The sequence below is a fragment of the Arvicanthis niloticus genome, chromosome 8, assembly GCF_011762505.2.
Source record: "Arvicanthis niloticus isolate mArvNil1 chromosome 8, mArvNil1.pat.X, whole genome shotgun sequence".
Taxonomy (NCBI): domain Eukaryota; kingdom Metazoa; phylum Chordata; class Mammalia; order Rodentia; family Muridae; genus Arvicanthis; species Arvicanthis niloticus.
In genome coordinates, this window is record NC_047665.1 from 39,154,593 (window position 1) to 39,162,902 (window position 8,310).

Below are 8,310 nucleotides of genomic sequence, written 5' to 3' on the forward strand. Positions count from 1 at the left end.
TAATAAATAATACAGTGTAATTTGATATATATGTTCATATATAATGTTATTATGTCAGCTTTAAATTAATAACAAGAGCTAAATGACACAGGAAATACTGAGACCCAATGTTCCCCTCAGTCCTTGAGTCAGGAAACCTAATCTTTTAGAGTAGTCTTACCATAGCTATCTCTTCCTGGAGGCCATGACTGGTACTTAGGTCCACAGACAGTGCCTCAGAAGTCCCAATGTGGCTCCAGAAGTCTAAAACTTACTAGACAGCCCCTGGTTCTGATCTCAGCAAAGGAATCAGCCCCAGAAACAGGGACAGAGCAAATCAGCTCAGAGTCAGGAGGGAAGGCAAGCAAGGATGAGGCAGGATGGTCTTCCTCTGACACACACTTTTAACCTGGGCTGTTATTATTAGAGGCCACCCACAGTCAGATGGGTCTTCCCACATCAATCAAGACAGAACAATTCTTCAGGTGAGGTGTCCTACTCAGATGATTCTAGTTTGTGGCAAGTTGACAGAGAATCTAACCACAATAGTGGTCCATAATCTATATTATAAAACATTAAAAGCCTAGTTTATCTTAGCAAAGAGTAGTATTTCAGAGACCCACTGCCTGGAATATCTCTTGGTTCAGTCTGCAGAGTTTTACTCTTGGACCAGGGAAGGAGCTCAGGCAGCCTTGGGTCCTCTGCAGGCACAGCTCAGCTGCAGAGAGAGCAGTTCAACCTCACTCCCTGCAAGAACTGTTGGGGTTTTTCTGTTTCTCCTGGGGAGGAATTGCAGTAAGCTGATGGGCAGCTTTGGTGAACAGGCCTTCTTGACTCTGCATCCTTTCAGGAGTGGCAGTCACATAGCTCAGAGCAGAGAGGAGGGTCCCTGGGATGACTGCAGTGCACTGTCTTGAGGATACAGGGTCGATGCAATTTGTGGACTCTCTAGTTCCTCCAGGGCAGGGGGATGTGAGTTCTTAGAAGCACCAATGTCCTGCTGCTTGGCAAGGCTGTACTACCTTAGTTTCACCAAGCAGATCCCTTGTGCTCCCTTCTCACTGTGGTTCCCTTGTCTGTGGGCCAACAGGGTATACCTGCGCAGCATAAGGGAAGATAGAATCTGGGATTCAAGGGGACTAGGAGGCCTAGCAAACACTGGGATGTTCAGTACAGGCCATAGTTAGTGACCTGGAGTCAGAGCTGGAAGCTCCAGTGCTAACACTCTGACAGTGGGGTATTTACACATCAGTGTGTCAGTGAGGCCTGACCAGGAGCATGGTCTCCAGACCTGCCATGGCACCATGTGAGAGAGGCTGTTTCCTAATGCCCTATCATGTTATTTCAAGGTCTAACCTGGTTATAATATATATAATATCATATAGTTGATGAAATTTGTCTAGTGCTGCTGACTTTACTTGTTTAACTATGGTCTGTATTTTGTCCTGCAAGCTCAGCTCAGATAAAAGTCACCCCCTCATCTCTCCCTACTCTCTCTTGCTCTTATGGTCTGTCTTTGGAAGAAACATGAAATATTGATTTCTGACAGTAGCATTACCTAAAGTAATATCCCCAGTGCTAATGAAGAGCTAAAAGTAACATGGCTGGGATGGAGGAATAGGAAAATGGTAAGAATCTTCTGTCCACCTTCATAGAAACTCTGAATTTAAGAATGTGCAGTGCCAGACTTCTTAAAAAATAGAAATGTATTTTATAATGTTTAATTTGATGTTGTGATACACTAGAACAGTATGGCAAATGTCAGTTTGGTGGAGAATTCTTGAAATTCCAGCATTTGGCATCCCAAGGCACCTCAAGATCACCCTGTGCTATATACTGACTGCCAGGTCAACCTACGCTATACAAGAAATATGATGTCCCCCACCTATAAAATTTATCATGGCAAAGCAGTTTATAATGTTCATGTTTTAACTCACAGAGAATAGCTATAGAATGTAATTCCTACACTTATCAGAAAATATGCAATATGTGGGAAATATGGATGTCTCTGCTGATCAGACATAGGGGCTGAAACTAGCATAAACAAGTTCTAAAAATGTTTTCATATTTAGTAAAATAGAATCATGCATCACCATAAAACCTTTGTAAAAAGACAGAATAAAATCTACCAAATAGAAGAAAAGAAAACAGTTCATAAGAGTGAGAACACTCCATGTAGCTCTGATTTCTGGAGGGGAGTTGTTTGCAAACCTGGAGCTGTAAAGGTAGAGGACACACTTGTGGTGCTTATACAGATGGGGAGCCATGGACCCACTGCTCCAGCCCATGAGACTCTGAAAGATGACATCACGAAGAGTCATGAGAGAGAGGAAAAACCATTTGATGATATGTCTGGATTGGAGCATATAACAGTGGCCAATGTACATTGTAGCCACAGACCTGCTTTGATGTAGGAGAGCAAGTTGGAGCTTATGAGAACACTGACAATCCAAAAGACAAGGATAAAGGAAAGAACTTGGCATTCTGTTTGTGGTTTGAGCTTTGTCCAAAGGGTGGCGCTGGGACTGATGATGATAGCCTGGACCACGCTAAAGGAGACAGGTGGTGGAGATGGAAAGGCCCCGTGCCATCCTTGCCAGAAAATCACAGCTTTACAGCCAATATCTCCTAAGAAGTTTCTGAAATAAAACACTGTGGCTACATCTCTCATCCCTGTGCTACAAATAATGATCATATTAGAAAATGCCAAGCTGATGAGAATAAAGTTGACAGGCTTTTTCTCAGTCCTCAAGGCAGGCATATATATATATATATATATATATATATATATATATATATATATATCACAAATATTAAGGTGTTTCCCAGAATTCCAGGTCCAGCAAAAGAAACAAAGACTATTGTTGCCTGGGTAATGATAGTCCACTTCATCTTTGGATTTTATACACAGCACCTTAAAAAATCATTTAAAACCACACATATTTTCCCTGCTTATTCTGATGAAAATGGTCTTGAGTGTGTAAACTCACATGTTCTTTATGATGCCTGATCATAGTCTGTTTTTATTCTTTTTGGTTTGCTTGCTTTTTTTTTTTCATGCTCTTGGAAGTGATTATGGCTACAATCAGGGCATAAAACTGATAGTTTCCTGCCTTTTACAATGATCCTTCATCCCTTAAGTTCATATGACCACACTCTTCCCAGACAAAAGCTAAATGTACGGCATAACTTTAGCACTTTTCAAACCAACACAGTCCCGAGCATTAGCCTGACAGGCTCCTTCCTTTCCCTTCATCTCACCCAGTGTGAGCTCGGCTATTTACTGGACTGAGTTACATGGAGTGTTCTCACTCTTATGAACTGTTTTCTTTTCATCTATTTGGTAGATTTTATTCTGTCTTTTTACAAGGGTTTTATGGTGACACATGATTCTATTTTACTAAATATGAAAACATTTTTAGAACTTGGTTATGCTAGTTTCAGCCCCTATGTCTGATCAGTAGAGACATCCATATTTCCCATATATTGCATATTTTCTGATAAGTGTAGGAATTACATTCTATAGCTATTCTCTGTGAGTTAAAACATGAACATTATGAACTGCTTTTCCAAACAGTTGCAAAACAGAGTGTTTCACATGTCAACATTAGTTTCAAATTGTTCTCTACAATCCGGTGTCTTCTCCACATCAAGATTATTTCTGAATTATTTTGAAGTCACTCTTATAAATGTCACAGTGGAGCTTACCTTTTATAGGAATATGGAATATCCAAGGCTGATCTTTTCCCAACTACTATGCCTTATAGTACCTGCTTAGAGTTTCATCTCTTATGCTTTGCCTGTCCTCAGATGAATATGTAGCATGTATATCTGCTCCCTTTTCAACTGGTGACATTGCTCTTGTATGCAGTATGTACATATTAGCATAGGGCTCAACAATTATCTGTTGCTCAAGGAACCTGTTGATTTTAAAACCACATTAATCACAGAGATGAACTAACAAACCAATTTTGAGAAACAATTGAGTTGATCTTTTTTCTGAATATTGATAAAGCTTAGAATTCTAGAGAAGTGAATTCACTTTGGATGAACAGTTGGTAAGGATTTAGCACTTCTTCACTTGCTCAATAATGAAAGCTTTCAGACTTAAAGTAACTTACTGAAGGGCATGGGCTATCCTTCAAAAAACTTAGAACCCTTCATTTTCTCTCAAAATACCTCTGTATCAATCTGCTTACAATGTGATAGCTTTTCAGATATTCCTATGTGATCACTGTGATGGCAGCAGCAAAATGTGTAGTGAAGAAGTTGCCATTGAGTTCCCAAACAGTGTGAAATTTATATTTGAAAAGCTACACACACACACACACACACACACACACACACACACACACACACACACACTTTTTATTCCAGCGTGATTGGGAAGAGATATTTATATACATATTTAGTAAGATTTCTTAACCTTCACTCCTTTAGCATGTAAGAAATAACAAAGATCAATCTGTGTGAAACTAATCAAATCAGGATGTTCTTTCAGAAGTGGGTCATGGACCCATTAGAGAAGGATAAATTGTAAAATCAACGAGCTCAAGCTTTTCAACCAGCTACACTTTGTCTGTTGAATGCTGTCTTTTCTAATTACTATATGCTGGGCTTTGAACACTTTACATGGCCCCTTTAAGACTCACTAATATAGGGAAGGTGCTTTGTACCATTCAGGTGTATTGTGAGGATTCAGTGGAGCAGAGGCACATAGTACTTAGGACAGTGTCTGCCCAGTGTTAACATGCTCTAATAGCCATTGCTCTAGAATTTTGTGTCATGTTGGTTTCTCCCACAATTCTCTGTAACTTCACATTGTGTTACATTTGAGTCTGGTGATGAAACTTCAGGATCAATAAAACTATAACAAAGAAGGACAAAGTCCTCATTCTGAGAAAACTAAAGGGCACCAGATATAAGACACTGCCGAGTAGAATCTCTCACTCCTGTGAGGACAAACACACAAAATGGAGGAAGAGCAAAGGAAAGCTTCCCTACACTCAAGCTGAAATTTCAGTCCATGTCTCCTGTACCTGCCTCAGCTGTAATGAGCATCTCTGACTCAGTGCACCACACACAGCTGCACTCTGCTCCCTCATGGACATGGAAACAATTCTGGAGGGCAGGTGGGAAATGAGAGACTGCTTTCTCCCCGGATCTTGTCACCTTAGAGGAACACAGACCCTCTCTTTCAGCACCCCCTGGCCATCTCTACCTCACAGCATCTCTGTGAAGGTGAAAGGCAGCTTCATTCCACTGTGACATGATGGGACACTCAGCTGAGGAGTCTGTGCAGGGCTCATGGTGAGTGTCCTCACAGTACAGCCAAGCCCTGTTTATCATCTTGGAGCCCTGGGCTCACAGGAACTGTCACAGCTGACAGGATGTCACCAGCAGGAGTTTGGCTCCAGGGGAAAGGGCTCCTTCTGTAATCTCCATCCTGGATGCCAGCTCTGTGCTCTCCCTGGTGCCTTGTCATTTGTTGAGCCAGAAACTTTTTGGTCCTAATTGCAGTGCCTGTGGTGATAAGGAGGTCTGTGAAGATGAACAGTACCTTGAGTTTCCTCACCCATGTGACTTTTTCCTCCTCTCTCTTTCAGAGTCAGGAACTTAAATAGGAAAATCCAGAGAAACTGAGCAAAATTTTCTCTAAACATTTCAAAGCTGAACAGCACCAGGGCTGGAGAGATGCATCAGTGATTAAGCACTTGTTCCTCCTGTAGAAGACCCAGGTTCAATTCCAAGCACTCACATGGTGGTTTACAACCATATATAACTCCTGGTGACCTAATGCCATCCTCTGACCTCCATGGGCATCAAGTGCACATATGGTACACAAAAATATATGCAGGTAAAATATATACAAGTAAAACACACCAAAAAAGGAACAAATCTAATAAAATAAAGTTCACTTTATTTTTTTAAAAAAACCCTCAGTACACCAAGAACAAAAGACATCCAAAGGTTAGAGTCAGTCTCTGGTGTGATGGTGTGGTGTCCAGGGCAGAGCATCAGGGTGACTTTTAGAAATTGTATCTCTTGCTGTAACAACTGACTTTATGCAAAGAAGTCAACTTTACTCCCGGCTGAGTTTTTTTTAATTTCTCCTTTTGTTTTTGTCTTTTTTCTTCAAATTCTTGCTGAATGTCTAAAATGGCCTGCTGATGTTCTGGTCTCTGTATCGAATTTATTAAATATTCTTCCATTCTGCTTATTTGAATCATCTTTAAGGTCACTGAATATTTGAAAAACAATTATTTTTTCATTCATCTTTTCAAACATTACATTTTCTCATATAGTATAGTAGTGTGAAGATAGAGAAACACCCTGTTGAGCCAGAAACTTTTTGGTCCTAATTGCAGTGCCTGTGGTGATAAGGAGGTTTGTGAAGATGAACAGTACCTTGAGTTGGATTTAAATTGTCATTTAAATCCAATTTACAGGATGAAACAATAATATAAAAAAGCAGAAGATGATCCATTGTATCCCAGAAACACATTAAAATCAGCTGAATAGACTTTCCTAAACTACAATGATCCAGCCAGCATCATAAAACAGGACACAGTAGAAGCTGAAGAAAAGTGAGTTCTCAAAGAAACCTTTTCCTCCAGAAAGAAAACTTTCTGGAGGAAGCACTGAGATGTCCTCATGCAAAGGCAGCCCTGGAGCTGTGATGAGAGCAGATCCTGAATACTGGGACAGATACTCAAGACTGCTGGGAACATCTGCCAGTGGAATGTCCAGCATTCTGTTCCCAGGTACATTTTTCCACCTCAGGTAAGGAAAAAAGGTCCTTGGGTTCACCCTTCCCATTTCTATGATCTTCTCAAGAGAGACCAACACTTGTGCTTCTGAGGAAAACTGACATATGCAAGTGAATCAATGAACTATCAGGCCCACTCCCCAAAATGGCTAAGGAGTAGACAAGCTCTGGCTTGTCTAGCCAGTTCCTCTAGCCAGTGATGTTTGCTTGGTGATGTTTATGTTTCTGCCACCATAAAATATCAGCAAAACTTCAATTTCCAGAGTTGTCACTGTTTCAGGGAGAAGGAAGCATTCTGTAGAATCTTAGTCTCTGATACGCAATTTCATTTCATTTCATTTCATTGCAATTTCAATTTCAATTTCATTTCCACAATTACTTCATTTGACTCACAAGTTATCCTAGACTTAGCTATATACCTTCCCTGCATTGTTTTTGTGTAAATTTGACATCTGTTTACAGATTATTTTTATATTGTTTTTAGCTAGATCTTGGGAAAAAGACATATACTTCTGTGCAGCACCCCATATGCTTTGGTACAGGAGTGTTTGTACAGAACATGTTTGCCTGTGTCTTCTTGATGTGTTTTCTCTTCGTTTCTCTTCCTTTCTGTAGTCTTAGAATTTAGGGTTTCACATAAAGGTCTCTGATTTGTCTAGAACTGCTCCTTACATAAGATGAGAAACAGGGTCCAAGATTTATTTTTTACATCTTGATTTCTCACTTTCCCAGTAGTATTTTTGAAGTTTAAGTTGATTTTTAGTTGATTTTTTTTTGACTATTTCCAATCTTAGGAGCCACCTAGAGAAGGCTAAAGACATGAAAGTGAACTTTCCTAGAGATGATCTATCATTTTGCATGGCTGCAATGGATAATTCTGAATTGCAAGGCTTTCAGACATCTTGTCTCAGGATTGGCTTTTATTACTGATAGGCTTTTCCTGTCACTATTACATAATGTAATGATTCCTGGGCTTTAGTCTAATATATTCAGCAGATTTTCTGCAGATCAACAAAGATTTTGTAGTGTTACTATGTAGAAAAATAGATGATTTCTTAATTCCTAATAATGCTTCTATAGAATTCCTAAATTTATACTAGTAATTTTGAACTCTCCATAGAAAGAGCTGCAACTAGGTCTCTGTAAACCTCCATGTACTGATTACACTAGGATAGAAAGCAGGTTTGAAACAAAGGTATGATCAGGGAAAATACTCTTTTTAGGCTAGTTGTAAGACCATTATCTGATAACTTAAGGTCATAACCTGGGTATGGACAACTTAGTGTAGATGCAAGGACAAAAGGTAAAACATTGACTGGATTTATCTATACAAAACTTCAAAACTTATGAGACATAAGGCAAATGATTTGCCTCTTGACAAAACTGTGCCAATTTATGATATAAGAATTATTTTTTTAAACTCTTAATGAACCTGTTGCGCTAGTGGCAGATAATGAATGCTTAATTAGATAACTAGTCTTAATGGAAACACATGTAAACAGCTCTGTTGCAACTTCTTAATTTATGATTTGAATTTATATTTGAACTTGTGAACTTTTGAT

At 39.5% G+C, this 8,310-nt stretch overlaps 1 pseudogene; it reads right to left on the bottom strand.

Moving 5' to 3' along the window:
* Positions 1–1,950: 1,950 nt before the first annotated feature.
* LOC117713374 (putative vomeronasal receptor-like protein 4) lies at positions 1,951–2,871 on the bottom strand (annotated as a pseudogene).
* Between the last annotated feature and the right edge of the window lie 5,439 nt (positions 2,872–8,310).